The following is a 17,580-nucleotide window of genomic DNA, read 5'->3' on the forward strand; positions in this document are numbered from 1 at the left end:
CTATTTAGTGCCAGACACTGTGGTGCATGCCAGGGCTACAGGGATAGATGAGATATACACACTCACAGCCTTCGATGGGCTTACACACCAGTGGAATAGAAAGACACGATCCAGCAATTCAACTATAATTTACAGTGGTCAAGAAGTAGAGAAGCTTGTGACAGTTGAATACAATCTAATCTAAGGGGTTCAGGGCAGACTTCTTTGAGGAAGTGCTCTTTTATCTGAGACTTGAAGAATGGAGGAGCATTAGCACTTGAAGCGGGTGGGATGGGGATGGGGCTGGGGCCTCGGTAAGAGCATATTTGGCAAACAAAACAGCATGAATAGGCCTAGTTTGGAGAAAATAAAGAAGGCCAGTATGGCTAGAGCACAGAGAGCAAAAGAAAGAATGGAACAAGATGAGGCTGCAGAAGGGGTAAGCAAGGGCAAGATCATGGGAAATTTTCAAGACTGTGTTAGAAATTTTGGATTTTATCCCCCAGGCAAGGAGAACCATTGAAGGATTTAAGTTGGAGAGTAACATGATTACATTTGTGTTGCCAATTAATTTTCTGTAAGAGTCAAGACATGAGCACTCATACCTGGGCATGTGTCTACTTGACAGTCTAGAGGTTTTTGCAATATCAAGTGTACATAAAGGTTGTACATGATTAACAACAGAAAAGACTCTCTGATTAGCCACTTGATAGATCCAATCATTCATCTGCAGGTGTTTAATTTTGACAACTCAAAATTTGTTTTCTATTGCCAACCATCTGTAATGAAATCCCAGTTCCCTGAGGTCATTAACTGTTTGAGGGATCTGTCTGTCACTTGTACCCAGTCTGTCACTTTGTAAAAATTCAGAAATGATGTACAACTTAGCTGATTGTGGGCTTCAGTGGCTAGGAGAGCTGAAAGACACTAAGCATCTTATACTTTTTAGTCCAATTATGCAACTGACTGAAATTGTGGCCTTGGTTAAATCATTTAGCAACAAAAACCATGGATTCTACTTCTAGAAGTACAAGAATTCTCTAGGTTGGTGTTTTCCAGAGTGTAGGAAAACTGTCTCTTTTGGAGCTGAGATGAATTTAGGTTGAACAAAGGTGATTTGGTCCTTTCAAAGCATTAGGTTATACTCATTAAACATTAAATAACTGTTATTCCTGGTTTACTTCTTTTTCTGTCCTTCTGATTGCATCAAGAGGAAAATTTCATTTTTGATGCTTCTTTGCCTTTCACAGCTCACAAACACTTACAAATCCCCCCTTTTGACAGAGAAATGACAGGTTTTAGGTCCCATACTCTTTGCAGAGAGTTTAATAATATTGTTTTTAAAAAGATACTGTATAATGGTTTGATGTGTTCATAGTGCAGCAGTGTTTATGACACACAATGGGCTTCACAGAGATAATCTCATTTGCTCTTCATAACAGTCTGTGAGAAAAGCAGGTATTCATTCCATTTTGCAGAAGAGGAGACTGTGGCCCAAAGAGGTGAAATGATGTGTGCAAAGTCACAAAGCTTGATCATCTTAGTGCTTCAGTTGGGTCTATTGAATTCAGCCTTCCTTCCATGGTGTTGCTTTTCCTGATTGTAATCTATAAATATGCCTTTCACTTTCCTACTCATCTGCACTGGAGGTAGACATTTGCATGTATGTGTTGTAGGAAATTGCTTTTCGTTTTAGTTACATGGAAAATATCTGAAGGAAATCAGACACGTTTGGAGAAGATAAGGGGAAACTGGTAAATGAGGACAACGACAAAGTGCATTTAGTACACTGAAGATTACATTTGCTTCTAATTTTCCACAAGTATTTTCTATGCTGACCTAGATGATTTCCATTTGGCACAAATTCTTACTCTGTCTTCTCCACCGCACCTTTCTTATTTTGTGACTATACTCCTTATGATACTGGGAGGCCTACTTTCTTGAAATTATTACTTTCCTAGCTCTTCACATATTTTTTTCTGTACAACACTGGAATGATTTAAAAATCTTGACTGTTATATTTAATCATGAGCAAAAAATAGAAATAAGCTCATTTTAGATTTCTTTTTATGGCACTAGAATAGTGACTAAAAATTTCTTGACACCAAAACATGGTCATAGTATTATGTAAAATTTTAGTTTTAGAATTGGGTCTTTGACAAAGGGGTGCCTATTTATGGAAACTGTTAATTTGTGGTTCCATATGTACCAATGCTATTTTTGGTACACCTCAAATTAGAAGGTTTTCTGATTAGGAAGTGTAGTCACTGAAGTGAGGAAAATCTCTACACTACAGCATTTGTGTCTCCATTTAAATGCTGTACTTGTGATCTGAAGCTTTTCAGATGAGTCACAGAGTTATCTGAAATAGGTCAGTTTCATCCAGTGCTCAGAGTAACCAACAAAACTTCCCACAGTTTGCTACTAATATTCTGTTCAAATGCTGGCAATTCAACCCACATGTACATATTTTTCTCAAAATGAATTTACCTGCAATATCAGAGTTTTGTTCCTAGATTTAAAAATTGGAAAACGCGTTCAGAATTCAATGGGACTCAAACAGCTAGGCTTAGGCTAAGGGCTTTTGAGGAGAGGGGCCCTTCTTATGCCCCCACAGACACTCTCTATTAACCTATTCAGATACAATGGGAGAAAATTTTACTTGTATAAATAAAAACAACTGTTAATAATACCACTGTTTGGTACTTACAAAACATCATTTCCCATGGAATCTCTAATGGTCTAAAAAAAAGAAATTTTATCATTTGCTTGAAACCAAATTACTAAATACAACATTAGGGCACAGAAAGTTTACATGTCTTGTCTAAGGTCACAGAGACTGGTATTTTTCTTTTCTTCTCTTCCATTTCTCCTTCTCTTTCTTCCTTAGTAGAAGTTATCAGTTCTTCCCAAATGGCTGAGGTCACAAGTAACAGCATGATTCTTCCCAGAGAGGCAGGAGAGCATCATGAATAAAAGCATCATGGTCACCAGGGCCTGGATGTCTGGAGTTCAACTGTCACTTCTAGCTGTGTGATCTTGTGCAAATTACTTAGTATTTCCAAGTCATATTTTTTGTATATGTAAAATAGGAATTATAATAGTACTTATAGACTTGTGAATGTTAAATGGATTAATCTTTGCAAAATGCTTAGAAAAGTGCCTGACACACAGCAAGTCCTATGTAAACATTTGCTATTATTAGAGCTCAGTCCTACAATGCTCCTTAGGAAAGCATCACTGACCAGCCCTTCTTGTCAAGTAGCACAACCAGTGGCCAGGGCCTCTGTGTGTAATGCAGAGCTCTCCCCTGGGGTCAACAGTGCTCTGCATACCTGAAGAGCCCAGCGGTATAAGGAAACTCCAATCCTTATACCACTGGGCTCGCCAGGTATGCAGTCGGAGAAATAACTTTCTGACTTCAGAGAGGTCAGAGATCACCATTCTTTCTTACATTTGAGACAGAGATACTTAGATTTGGAGGTTTAATTATAATGGAGCCTTGCAAACATCCCATGCAGGCAGCACCTAAACATTCACTCATTCATTCAACAAACAATATTGTGTTTACTATGTGCCAGGCACTATGCTAGAGGTAGAAAGATGAATACTATTCAGTCCTAGCCTCAAGGAACTCACAGGATTGTGTGTCAACATATTCTGGTCATTTATTAATAGGTAACACACCCCAACCTTAGCAATGTAAAACAGTATTTATTTATTGTGTTGATAATTTTGTGGGCCAAGAAATCAGGCAGAGGTGACTCATGCAAATGGTACCAACAGATCACTAATTGGTTTCTTCTCTATGTCCTCTACTATATTCCCCACAGTGTTGATTGAATGGTTCTCTTACAAGGCAAATAAGATTCTATCATATCCTTCTTAAAACCCTGCAATAGCTTCCCATCACGGGCAAGATAACATCTCAACTTGCATATGGCATTTAAGGCTTATCATGGTCTCTCTCCCAGCTAGGCTCATCCCCTGCAACTCTCTCACACATATTCTATAAAATGCTATTATCACCCAAACACACCCGACTCTTGCATGCTTCTATGCCCTTGAACTTGCTGTACCTGCTGCTTGAAATACTCTCTACATCTGATCCCGTCACTCAGGCTCATCATTCATAATTCAGCTCCAAGTCCACCTCCTGTGTGGAAGTCTCTGATTACCACTCTCTTGATGTTCCCATAGCACTGGATACATATTAATTACTACTATTATATTGTATGGGAATTATTTATTTACATGTATGTCTCCCTCCAGTAGATTATGAACTCCTTGAAGGAGTGAATGCATCTTAACACTTCCTGTACCTAAGCTCTAGAAGAGTACATAGTTCATTGTTGGTTCTAGAAGCATATCTGTGGATTGACTGAGTGAATGTGTAGCTGCCTACTCATTAGCTACTTTGTGGCAGCTAACCAGGTGGTCTTCCCCATTCCCCTTTGCTCCTCATGCTGGGATGGACTTCAAACCTTTTTGGGAGAATGAGAGAAGTGGCACAGCGTTTTGCCCCTCATCCCCCAACAATCTGATTTTCTTGATCGTTTTTTATTCAATCAGATCCATCTCTAAGAAATATTCTAGTTTTTCTTTAAACTCAAAGGGTATTTAGAAATGAATTGGCCACCAAACTAAATAATCTATATTTGGTTCTACTTCTGGAGACTGTTTTCCCCTTTTGAATTGCTTTGTAGCTCGTCAGGAGGAGATGCATATTCACTGTGTCTCCCCCATAATGCTGAGGGCAATGTCTTGCCCATAAAAGTGCTCAATAACTGTTTAAAGACTTTAAGGATTTCAGTGATATCAAGATAATTCCTTAACATAGATCTTGTTGTTTTTTTATGGAAGTAATTATATCACATAAAAATCAACTCACTGTGATAAACTATAATGGAAAAGAATATGAAAAAGAATTATATATGTAACTAAATCACTTTGCTGTACAGTAGAAATTTAAACAAATTGTAAAGCAACTATACTACAGTAAAATAAACTAAAATTAAAAAGATCAACTCAACATACATCTACATTTTTTCAACTAATTCCATGTCATACATAGAAGGGGTGAGGTCAGTTTTGCAATCTTCTATAGAAGATGGAATGTTATAATTAAAGCACTATGATATGGTGCCTTTGGTTGGAATCCAGTTCTTTCATTTACTAGTTGAGGGACCTGAGGCAGGTTATTCAATCTCTTTAAGCCTCCATCTCCTTATCTGTTGAAAGGGGGTAGAATATGTCTTTGTAGGTTGATGTATTTGGAAAAAGATAAGGTATAGAAAGCACCTAGCACTGTTCTTGGTACGTAGTAGGTGTTCAATAATAAGCAGTTTTTTCTTATTATTAAATACCCCAGGGGCTTTCGCACCTGCAGGGAATCCCAACGTTGTGCCCAGCTCAGGGCTGAAGCAAGGTACTGAATATGCAAATTAGCTGGAGGAGACCAATTCTACGCAGGAGGGAAAAACTGCAGTATTTCTATAAAATTTGGATGGAGCAGGTCTGTGAATGGGATAGAAAAGGCTATAATTTTTTTTTAATTAATTAATTTTATTTTATTTATTTTTTTGGCTGCGTTGGGTCTTCGTTGCTGCGCGCGGGCTTTCCCTAGGTGTGGCAAGCAGGGGCTACTCTTCGTTGCGGTGTGTGGGCTTCTCATTGTGGTGGCTTCTCTTGTGGAGCACGGGCTCTAGGCATGCAGGCTTCAGTAGTTGTAGCACGTGGGCTCAGTAGTTGTGGCACGCGGGCTCTAGAGCACAGGCTCAGTGGCTGTGGCGCACAGGCTTAGTTGCTCCGCGGCATGTGGGATCTTCCTGGACCAGGGCTTGAACCCGTGTCCCCTGCACTGGCAGGCAGATTCCCAACCACTGCGCTACCAGGGAAGCCCAAGGCTATAATTCAAAACCACTTAGAAGGGTATCAATGAAGAGAGTTCATTAGCTCTTGTATTATGTTCATCAATGTCATGTAAAAACAAACAAGTGATCCTAAGATACCCTAAAACCACTACTCTAGATAATTTTATGTCATCCTGAAGTCAAACTGCTGTTAGTATCAGAACTGTTACTTGACTATGACCTCCTCCTGAAGCTTATATTTTGATATTTCTAGAGTCTGTGTGTTCTAGGAAAAGTGCTAATCCGAAAATTCTATTGAGGAATTTGAAGTTCAGGATAAAGGAATGATACAACTTCAGAACAACCACTTTACAGATGAAGAATCTGAAGCCTGAACAGGTAAACTGACTTGCTAAAGATTACATAGCTGAAAGCATCAGAGCTGGGCTTAAGAGAACAAGAGAATAAGAAGGAATAATCTTTGACAATGAATTATACTAACCTAAATATATAGGCTCAGCTCAGTGTAGTAAAGTTAGTGATTTGTTTAAACAATTGGATACAAGAGGAGATTTCTTCTGTTTTATCCCTGAGACAGGATGTTATATATCTTATATGTGAGAAGACTGAGTAATGTGATTTCAAGGATCCACTACTTTCTCAGAGTTACTCCCTTAACTTAGCAGATGCCCCAAGTTCCTTTTAATTAATTAAAAGGCAAACAACTATTTTGCTCAACAATTAGAAGCCCTAACGTGATATTTCATGTTAAACTACTTAGCTATAATTGACTGATGTTGATGTTTTTCAGGAAGCACTAGTTGGATAGAAAGTTGGGGAAGATGTGAATGGGATGTAGAAAAGTGACCAAACTACTTTGCCCAAGTTTTACTGAGGATCAACTCCAGGTACAAATGGCCTTTATTAGCTAAGACATGTTAGAAATAGTACCTCTGATCTTGTTTGAACATCTGGCCTAGAAAAGTTGTTCACCTGGGCTTTTCCTGAGGGTTTCCATCTAGCAGTGTGAGGTAGTTGGAAGGATCTTAGAGAAGCTGCTTATAATTGGGCAAGATGCACATACCTTGATGGTACAGTCTGCTCTCTGGCAAATTTCACCTACCACTAACCATAGAGTGATGTGTCTTAAATTTCTTTCTTTCTACTTACCTTCCTACCTACCTATTATCTATCTATCTACCTACCTACCTATCTAATATCTATCTACTTTTTAAAACCCACTCTACAATCCTGAGCCAGATATAGTAAAACAGAAGGCTTAGATACACATACAAAAGGAAACAGAAGGTAGGTGGTGAGGTAGGGTTGAGGGTGGTGCTAAGAGAGGCAGTTAACACCTATTATAAGACAAGCTTTGTGCTGTGCATCTTGTATTTGGCATTTCATAAAGAAAGACAGATTAATCTAAGAAAATCCTAACTAACTCTGACTCCTTGGATGCATGGACTACATGTTATATTACTTATGTACTCCTTCTCTCAGTGTTCATGGATGTGCTGTAGACAGAGGCTTTTCCTCTACCTCCTTATCTTGATTCCCCTCACCCTTCTCCTTTTCCCCATAGTGTATCACCTTCTAAAATGTTCTACAGGCTTATTTATTATGTATATTACTTATTATCTATCTAACCCTGCTAAAATTTAAAATATAAGCTCCACAAAAGAAATGTTTGTCTATTTGGCTCACAGGTGTGTTTTTGCCCGCACCTAGAATAGTGCCTGGAACATGGTAGGTGTCCAAAAATATTGAATGACTGAGTACATAATGTTGGTTGGATGAAAGAATGTAATTTAAAAATGAAGGGAACAATTTCTAATAACATTGGAAATCTATCAGACATTCAAGGGTTCCTAGTGTGGTAGAATCCAATTACAGAAATGCCAGAGCTGTGCCAGCTATCAGCCACATGTGGCAATTCAAATTTAAATTTATTACAATTAAATAAAATTTAAAATTCAATTCCTTAGTCACTCTAGCCACAATTCAAGAGCTCAGTGCCTGTCTGATTGGACAGCAGAGGTACAGAACATATCCGTCACCACAGAAAGTTCTAGTGGATAGCGCTGCTCTTGAGGCAGAAGTGCCAAATCCTCCACCTTAGTCAGGGACTAGCGGGACTTAAGGTGAAAAATCCTGAACAGTGTTGTCTGCATCTCTCCAATTCCTCCTCTTCTCTTTGCCTTTGGTTATGAATGTGCCCAAGAGTAGAAACTGAATTGTTGCCAGAGGATATGGGGACTGCCACATGGTCAGGTAGCTTCTCTGCTGCCAAAATTGTAAGGAAAACACATCCTCTGATTTCATGCCAAGTGAAATCCCATCAGTGAATATTGCACATAGCCAGGCAAGAGGAATAATCAAACTTTTATTGTTTTAGGCCTTGTATGAGAGACAGAATCAGAGCTGGACTGAGATGTGTAGGCTCCTTGGGCAGGCAAAAACACTGGCACCTCTTCAACTGACATGCTTTAAACATTGGTCCAACATTTAATTCAAAGGAGAAGTTAACCAGCATGTGAAACAAGAAGGAGAAGATGGAAGCTGGGTGCAGCTTCCTCTGTTCGGAGTAACTCAGCTCTGGGGCAAGTAAACCTCCTGCAGTTCCTGGGGCCCATTCTCCTAGGAGGCAACATGGTGCAGCTGCTAAGAGCAGAGGTTCCAGCCCTAATCTTCCTAGGCAGACCACTCTCTAGCTGTGCGATACTGAACTTTCCTAACCTTTCTCTACTCAATTTCCTCATTTATAAAATTGAGATAATTATCATAGTTACCTCACAGCATTTATGAAACAAAGTGTCTAGATTGGGCTCTTGCATGTAGAAGCTTTAAAAAACAGTAATTTCAATTCCTCAAGTATGCTATTGGGGGGAGGGTCAGGGGTGTGGAGGAAAAGGAGTGGTAAATATCACTTCTCTTTCAAAGTAATTTGTCAAAGTATTCCTTCTAACCCTATATCCTACTCTATGAGATGCTGGGGCAAATATACTTTTCTCTATTTTTGTATGTATTCTGTGATGAATTAGTTCCTAAGTTTTTGAAAAAGTTATTCTTTTTCCTAATACATTATCCATTAGCAATTGCGCTTTGTCCCTCAGTCCAGCTCCAAACAGCACCACCCCACAATAAAGAGCCTCTTGTCCCTCATATCCTATGCATTACGCTTGTGTGAAAAGGCTCATATCATCAGATAATTTAAAGACTGATGTGCTTCACAGTGTTGATAAAAAAACTGAGTAGTTCCTAAGTATCTTTTAGGCAGATAAGGTTCTTATTTTTCCCCTGGTTTCATAATTCAATGTGCTGCTTGATGGTTGCCTGGTAGTGATATACACAGGCTAGCTAAAAGATTTTGTTTTTATTCAAGAATAAGAGTAGACATCCATGGTATTTTGACTATAAATTTCCTTCTTTGCATCATTGCTAATCTACCACAGTAATCTTTCCTGAGTCCAGATGTGGCCTCAGAATCACTCTCAACACACCATCTTAGGAAGCCACTACTGGTTGATTATCGTTGACACTCAAGATGAAAACTTGTCATCCCTCTACCAGAGATAATAAATCTCCAATATACTGTCAAATGGTGAAAACCAATAAGATCATAGGGTCAAAGAGCTCCAAATTTTAGGCCTGTCTCTAAGACACTGAACTGTGGTTTCCATGGAGTTAGAAGAACCGATTCTTTATTGCTTACTTAAGACCTTTAGGGGGACACTGCTCATGGACGGACATTTCATTTACATTGAATAAACCCAGAAAACACAATGAACATGTATATTAACTCTAGGATGGTTGTCCAGCAATTAGGACAATAAAGGACAGGCTTTACTGAAACTGAATGGAGACTTTTCTAGTTTGTACTTTTCAGAAGTACAAACTTAACCTTGGAGTCCTACTTTAATGCATCTTTAGTGTTTCTCTGGATGAAGAAGCTTTTTTAAGCAGGTAGTTACTGCTGTAAATAGTTTTCATAAATCCTGTGGCTCATAATCAACATCTGAGAATTGCATGGGGAATCTGAGGGAAATCCATTAAGAACATTGCAAACATTATCTATTATTAATGATCACTGGGTGAGACGTTAATACACTGTATTTTTAGCAGCTGCAGGTTCTAATGTCAGCCAGGTTGATTTAGAATTCATTTCCTCTAAGGTAGAGGGATTAAATACCAGGAGAGTTTATTATCTGCACCTCACCCAGATAAGTTTTAAATGTATTTTTAAAGCTCTTTAAATGTGGGTTTTAAAGCTCTCATGAGAGAGAAACTATGCATTGGACTTCAGAAAGAAAAATTTCCTAGAAATTAAGTGGGTAAAGAAATGTACATGGACATCTCATGCTAAGGCAGAGAGGCCTATGGCAGCATGCTGTGCTTGGAGAGCAGTGCAGGGGGACAGTTCAGCTGGGTTTCAGGTAAATGGAAGTTTCATTGAGATGGCTCTAGAGAGAGGCTGGGGCCAGAATGCAAAGAGTGTTGAGTTTAAGTAAAGGAACGTGGACTTAACATGTAGATTAATGGTCTTCAACTGGGTTCTACAAAGAAGCCCCTGGAATTTTGAGGATGAGCTCCAGAGCTGCTTCAGAACTGCTTTAGTGGGTGAGAACCAGGCAGAGAGAAGGAGGCTAAGCCAGTGGTTCTCGAAGTATGGATCCAGCAATTCGTTTTAAGAAGCCCTCTGGGTAGTTTTTTTTTAATGCTAATGGTTTTTTAATCTTTTTTTTTTTTTTTTTTTTGGCTGCTCCAGGTCTTAGTTGCAGCATGGGGGATCTTCGCTGCGGCATGCTGGATCTTTTTTTAGTTGTGTAATGTGGACTCTAAGAAGCCTTCTGGGTAATTCTGATGCAAGGTAAAAATTGAGAACCAGTGGTCTAGGCCTTCCACCCCAGCTTCAACAGAGTAAACCTGTGTCTTGTCTGTTTTATAAATGGCACTTCTACCAGAGATTTCATTTGAGAAGGGGTCCAGGGGCTTTAAAGAAGTGAAAATCAATACTAGAGGCAAGTGGGAAATTGGGACTCTTAAATGGTTATCCATTGCAATCGTCAAGTTAAAGGAAAGTGAGGTAATACCTTCTAATGCTGAAGTTAATGGCCCCAGTGACTGTCAGTGGCTTCTCAAACAGCTGAGAGCCATCATTCACAACCAACTAGCATTACTTCACTTTTAAGTACTATTGCTTTCCTCATCCTCTTTTCTTTCTCTTTTTAAATTGTTCATACCTTTTGAACTACTCAGAAAATAATTTTCAAGAGAAACAGGGAGGTGAGCTGAATAGCTTTAAGAAATCCATATAAATAAAAATACTAACAGAGAAGTCTCCCAGTCCTGTCTAAATGCGTATTTTTATGCTGTATGAAGAGCCATAGCTTGCTCTTCAAGGGAAGAATTTTCAAGTCTGACAGATGTTTGGAACCAAGAACAGCTGTGATAAAGAAAGAAATGAGGAGATTCATGCTAAATACACTTTTCAAGTCAACTGGGTTCCAAAGACAAAGTTTGGCAGAGAGAACAAAGTGCTTGTGGTAACAATGCAATGACTTGTGTGAGTAGAATGCACATGAGGCATAGAAAGTGAAGAAGCTGTTTTTGGAAACACCAGAGAAATATAAAGAGAAATCTAATTTTTATAAACTTTAAAAGAGCTTCTGCAGCCTCACAGATATAGAGAACAGACTTGTGGTTGCCAAGGGGGGGGGATGGGGGAGGGATGGACTGGGAGTTTGGGATTAGCAGATGCAAATTATTATATATAGGATGGATAAACAACAAAGTCCTACTGTATAGCACAGGGAACTATATTCAGTATCCTGTAATAAGCCATAATGGAGAAGAATATGACAAAGAATGTATATACATATGTATAACCGAATCACTTTGCTGTACAGCAGAAATTAACACAACATTGTTAGTCAACCGTACTTCAATGAAATAAATTTTTAAAAAGTTTCTGCAAGTGTGGTCCATGGACCACTCTTATTGGAATCATCTGGGGTTTTGGTTTCAAATACAGTTTCCTGCACCCCAGCCCAGCTACACTGAATCAAGATACTTAGGGGACTTTTTCTTTCACTCTCCAGGTGATTCTCAGGCATGCTGAAATGTGATAACCACATGCTTATTTTGAAAGTTTTCTATATAACAAGTGGCCGAGAGTTAGCTAAGCAAATCTCAGGGGAACACAACTGGTACCTTTGAAGTCTTCACTTGCATTGATGGGCTATCTAAAAGTTCTGGGCAGTGGTTCCCTAAAAAGGATTTCTTTACGGTAATGGATTACCCAGCTCTGTGTTTTTCTCATGTTTGCTCTTTATGTTCAAGACCACATTTTCCCAACTTGGAGTTGAGCAATTCTAAAGTAAATTTAATCAATGTAGAGAACTTATCGGCCAATTTATATAAATAAAAGTTTTCACTGGTACTTTCCTCCATGAACTATCTAGATTTTTTTTAAGTCAATGCTTCATTCTCCCCATGTTGGCACACATGGAGGGATCAAATAGCAAACTCTAAGGAAAAAATATTTATTTTATTTTGCACTTTCCTAAATAAATGAAGCTACTCTAGCCTTGTGGAACTTGGATACAGTGACCTAAGTATCCATATAACTATATCTTTATATATTCCACGGAGGGAAAAATTGCAATAATACTCTCTTTATGAAACTTTCTCCATCTACTCCAACCTCTGCCTCTTTCTGCCTTTTAGAATTCAGTAACTAACATCTAGTTGAAAATTACTTTCTATTATATTAGTTCAAATGAGATTGTACCTCTCCAGGAAAGGCTTAAAACAAGCATTCAAAAAATACCTGGTGATTTATTTGAAAACTGAGGTTATCAGTCCTACTTTTAAGTTTTCACTTAAAATTTAAACACACACATACATACACATATTATTATCATTTATATATAAGTATATATACTTAATTATATAAAATTAAATTTTATAGTATTAAATTATTAAATTTATTATAAATATTATAAAATATTATTATTATTAATATATCAATTAACTTCATTACATTGAATTTGAGTATATATAAATTCAGTTTAATAATATCTATCTATACACACACACCACCACACAAAACACCATACTGTCTCATATAATTTGTCCCTTTACCAGCTTTCCTTCAATCCTATTCAGATTGATTCTTTTTTCTGTGTTGACTTGCATAAAAGAGGTTTGTATGTTAGCTTTTCCTTGATCATTCATACTGACCCTCACTTTAGATATAGTTTTTGATGGAAAAGGGGAAGGGAAGCAATAGAGTTATTAATATTGCCATTTTGGGGATAATTAACATAAATGTTTTCATTGAATAGATTCTCAAGAGGAATGCCACACTCAAGTGCTTTGTGCTCTGGTAACACTTTATACATTTATCATAGCATACATGACCTTCTCGTTATCTGTATTCATGCCTGTGTTGGAGGTCTCCATTTAATCTCCAAAGTCCTCGACAGTGCCACGTCCTGCCCGTCCTCTAACAGTTAAATGTTAACTTGGAAAACAGTTTACAAAACCAGCACTTTTTTATAAATAAAGCCACCAGTATTCTGTGTCTGTACAAGATGTTTCCAATTTTTCTTACTTCCCTTCTGAGGTCACAAAACAGAATCCAGTTTTGACATGCTTTTTATAGAAAATTCTAGAAAAGAGACAAGGCAAGATGAAATTAACAAAAAATAAAATGGACACTTGAAGTTGGCATGCCTGCTATTGGTTTCCTTCCTTCTCACTTGACATTCCCATTATGTCTAAATCATGCTGGAATACAAACCATCGAGATCAATTACTTTCTTTCAGCAGATCTTACAGAGACAAATGATCGGCCTGTGGCATCCTTCAGCTTTAGCTGGAAATCTCTTGAGCAGCAGAAGGAAAGAGTGGCCACCACACAGAATGATATGCCGTAGGGAATACAGTCTACACCTGGGGTTCTAAAATGACTAGTTTTCTGGTGACTTTCTCCTGTCCTTGGTCATTTTGATGTGTATTTGGAGAGAAACAAACTTGTCACATCTCTGGTAGGATAGAGTTATATAATCTGAAGCCATGCAGCAAAATTTTCCTTCTTCATTTCTACTTTGTGTTCCATTTATGCCTTTATTTCAGCTAATCCAAAAATGTAGGGACCCTATTAAGCTCCCTTTAAACAGGCAAATCAGACTTTTATTTCAAATAAAATATTTATCTCCCGTATTCAAGAGCAAGCCATTGCTCATTTATTCTTCACAATACCTGATGCAAATTCCACTGGCACATAAGGATGTGAAGTCTATTGGTGTTTGCCCCATTAATAACTTTCCAAAAGTTATGACTACTTAAAACTTTAAGGCCTTCTGTTACTGCAAGTTCTGCTTCTTGCCTAGGGTATCTAAAAATGGTAAATCCGGATGATTATTTTTGGGACAAACTTGTCAAAATAAACATAAGCATTGATAATACAATTTGGATGAATGGGGGTAATCATCTCAGGACTCACATTCATTCAGATGCCTTTTTCATGCTGACGGTTTTCGTCTGTGAGTCACTGCTCACTAATTGATAAATGAGGGGCTAGACCACATTTCTCTGCAATCTGAGACTTGGGTTGACAATTATCAAGCAAAGCAATCTCCGACTTCAACTTCAGAAACCTACAGCCGGAAAGGTGCTCCTGACTATGGGTAATGCTGGTCATCTTGGTTAGTCAACACAGCAAAAAGGGGAATCCTAGTATTTAAAAACTGAGGTAATTGAATCTAATGCTACGTAGATAGCATTAATCTATTTATGTCTGCAGTGTTGAGTCATTTGTGATTCAGAAATAATATTTCATAATATTTCTAAAGCAATGAAATTAGGTAGGGAAAGTGACTTGTGACTCATTCTAAACTATGACAGATGAGAAATAGAAAATCCAATATGTCAATAAGGAAAAAAACAAAGTTTGACCATTTCTTTCTGGTAGTATAGTCCACAGAACAGAGATGGGGAAAAAAGATAAAAATAAGAATTTAATTGCAATTGTCTCCTAGTCTATCCAAACCCCTTTGCATTGGGAGAGATACAGTCTCCTAGTCTATCCAAACCCATTTGCATTGGGAGAGATACAGTCTGACTTTTTCTACCTCACATAATCTCATCTACAAAAGTTAATCAGTATTTCCAATGATAATTTGCTTCCAGAGCGATTCCCCTTCAAATTCATATTCTTGGAAGGTAGTTAATAACAGGGAATTTAAAGTCAAAATATCAAGTTCACAAAAGTTAAACTACATAAGTGTGTGTAAATTCTATTCACTCCTCTAGGATTATAAAATTGAAAAGCTTTACAGCTGAATATAAAAATTTATAGTGCTTGGGCCTATACTATTTAACAACCTATAAATGAACTTAAAATTTAAAAAATCATATTTAAATTACCAAAGTAACTGAAAAATAAAAATAAGTGATTTCAAATCCTGATTCATGTTTAATAAACAGGGTATGTATGTTTCCTATGTTCAATAGTATATGTACGATCACACACATTTATTTACATAGATTTGTTTATATGAACATATAGTTATGCGTTTATATCTATTTGCAGTGAAACATGTCTCAACTCTGTTGGACTTTGTTGAAAATCAAAGAAGAAATCCTTCTTGATGAATGAAGTCCAGGTGGGCCATTTTTTTCAGGAGCATATAATAAAGCACACTAATGATTTTTAAAATTGGCTGCACATGTGTGGCTGGACAATTTCTTACCAAGGTAAATAAACATGATTAATTCTGGCAGTTATTCAGATGGCACACAGAAACATTCTGAATGCGTTTTATCATGTTAAATTTATAACCGGTTCCTGAAGCAGAGCGTATTTTTATCATAACTTTAAAAAATATATATATATATATTTAGACTGGCAAATATAATGCTCTTTTTAGTCTTCTATATTCTTAATAACCATTTCTAAATGTTTCTGAAAATTATTGAAATTTTAATTTTAATAATTCCAAAGATATAAAATTATATCTTAACTCTTTATCTTCACACTAGTTACACGCATGAAAGGGCATGGTATTTTTGACTCTTAATTTTGGAGTTGAGGTATGATGGTCTGGGTGTGAGAAAGAAAAGAATCTACATGATGTAGAGGTGATCAGCTTGGATGTTGGTTTACAACCAGAAATACATTGATTTTATCTTTCTTTGATTACACAGAATAACAAAAAAATTCAATTATAACAGAAAGCGGAAACTGAAGGCAGCTTAAGTACACCTATATATTTAAAAGATAGTATCACTCAAGTACTATATGAGAAACACTAGGGCACATACCACAAAACACATTTCAGTGAATTTTTATAATACACCAGAAATGGCCTGGGATCATGGGCTGTGTGGCCTTGGGAAAGCACTTAATTTCTCTGTGTATCTGTCCCCTAGGTTAAATAATATATAGAGTCTTACCCAGTTCTAAAATGTATAACATTTCTCCTATATTAAAACAGAATCAGGAAAAGCAACTTATCAGAGATTTTAATATTTTTCAAGGTACCCAACCCGAGAGAATGACAAAAAACAAGCACTAGGTCCAGACTTTCACTGTATATAGACCTGGAAACCTGAAATGCTGAGGTTTCTCAAAACGAAATGTGCATTCTGAGTGCAAACTTGTATCTACTTTTTAGGGATACAGCAAAATAATTGCAAGCACTAAAACGAAAAAAAGCACCAAAGCTAAAAATTGTGTACATTCTCTAACCTATTTCTGAATAAAGAACCAATTGCTATATTTAAATCAATGAGAACTATGGCTAAAAGCAAAGCATAGTTGAGGATCTCGAACTCTTTTTGGTAACAGACATGCGGACACATAGGCAAATGTGACTGATATTCACTATTAAAGAAGAAGATAACAGTAACTTCATTGAATTTGCCAGTAAGCAAACTCCAACTTGGTGCGTACAAAAATTAGCTTTTTTTCTTTTAGTATCAAAAGCTTTAACAGGGCCTAAAGCCACTGTCAATGTCTGCAATGTTAAGCTGAGAGTCTTATGTCTCCAGCCGTCTTCCTTTCGCATGTCTAAGTTCATGTACTAACCAGGGAAGTGTGCTGATCTAATGGCTCACCCAGAGTGCTGGGCTGCTGGCAAAGACAAGAGGAAGACTGGGGAGAGAGAGGGTATTGAGCTGCCATGCCGAGTCTATTTTAAGTCAGGCTGGGTGAGAGAGAGGTGGAGGAGGGAGTGGCCTGAGTAGGCAAGCTCACCTGTCATTACTATTATTATAATGATATGCTTGTCTACTTACGAGACTTGCTATGAACTCTTTGGGGTAGGAATGGCTTGTTATTCTTTTTCATATCTTAGTGCTTGGCACCCAGTAGACAATTACTGTATATTTATGAAAGGAATGAATAAAAGACCCCCAAGTCCTTCGGGGTTTCTTTCTCCCACTACTTTCATGTGTTGGAGAACTGATTAGGTTACGAAGTTCCTTATTTAAAACTTCAACTGCTCCCTTGAGTTTTCTTCCTTAAAGTCATTCACACCTTCAGATGAATGACTTTGATCTAATCTTCTGCAGGAGTGCCTGCACTTCAGGATTCACTGAGGGGGATCTCAGATTTGGGGGGGAGGGCCATGAAAGGAAGTCCTCCATGGGGTTGGGTACTTTGGACTGTTGAGAGCAGCATCCGGGGGTTGCTAGACCAAGGAAAGTGCGTGAGGGGGTCAAGAGCACGTTACACAGG

General features: G+C 37.7%; 1 protein-coding gene across 11 annotated transcripts in view; it reads right to left on the minus strand.

Moving 5' to 3' along the window:
• The window catches only part of TRPM3 (transient receptor potential cation channel subfamily M member 3), a 507,712-nt gene that overhangs the window by 161,959 nt on the left and 328,173 nt on the right, over positions 1 to 17,580 (minus strand). The window lies entirely within an intron of this gene.

The sequence above is a fragment of the Balaenoptera musculus genome, chromosome 6 (genome assembly GCF_009873245.2).
Source record: "Balaenoptera musculus isolate JJ_BM4_2016_0621 chromosome 6, mBalMus1.pri.v3, whole genome shotgun sequence".
Taxonomy (NCBI): Eukaryota; Metazoa; Chordata; class Mammalia; order Artiodactyla; family Balaenopteridae; genus Balaenoptera; species Balaenoptera musculus.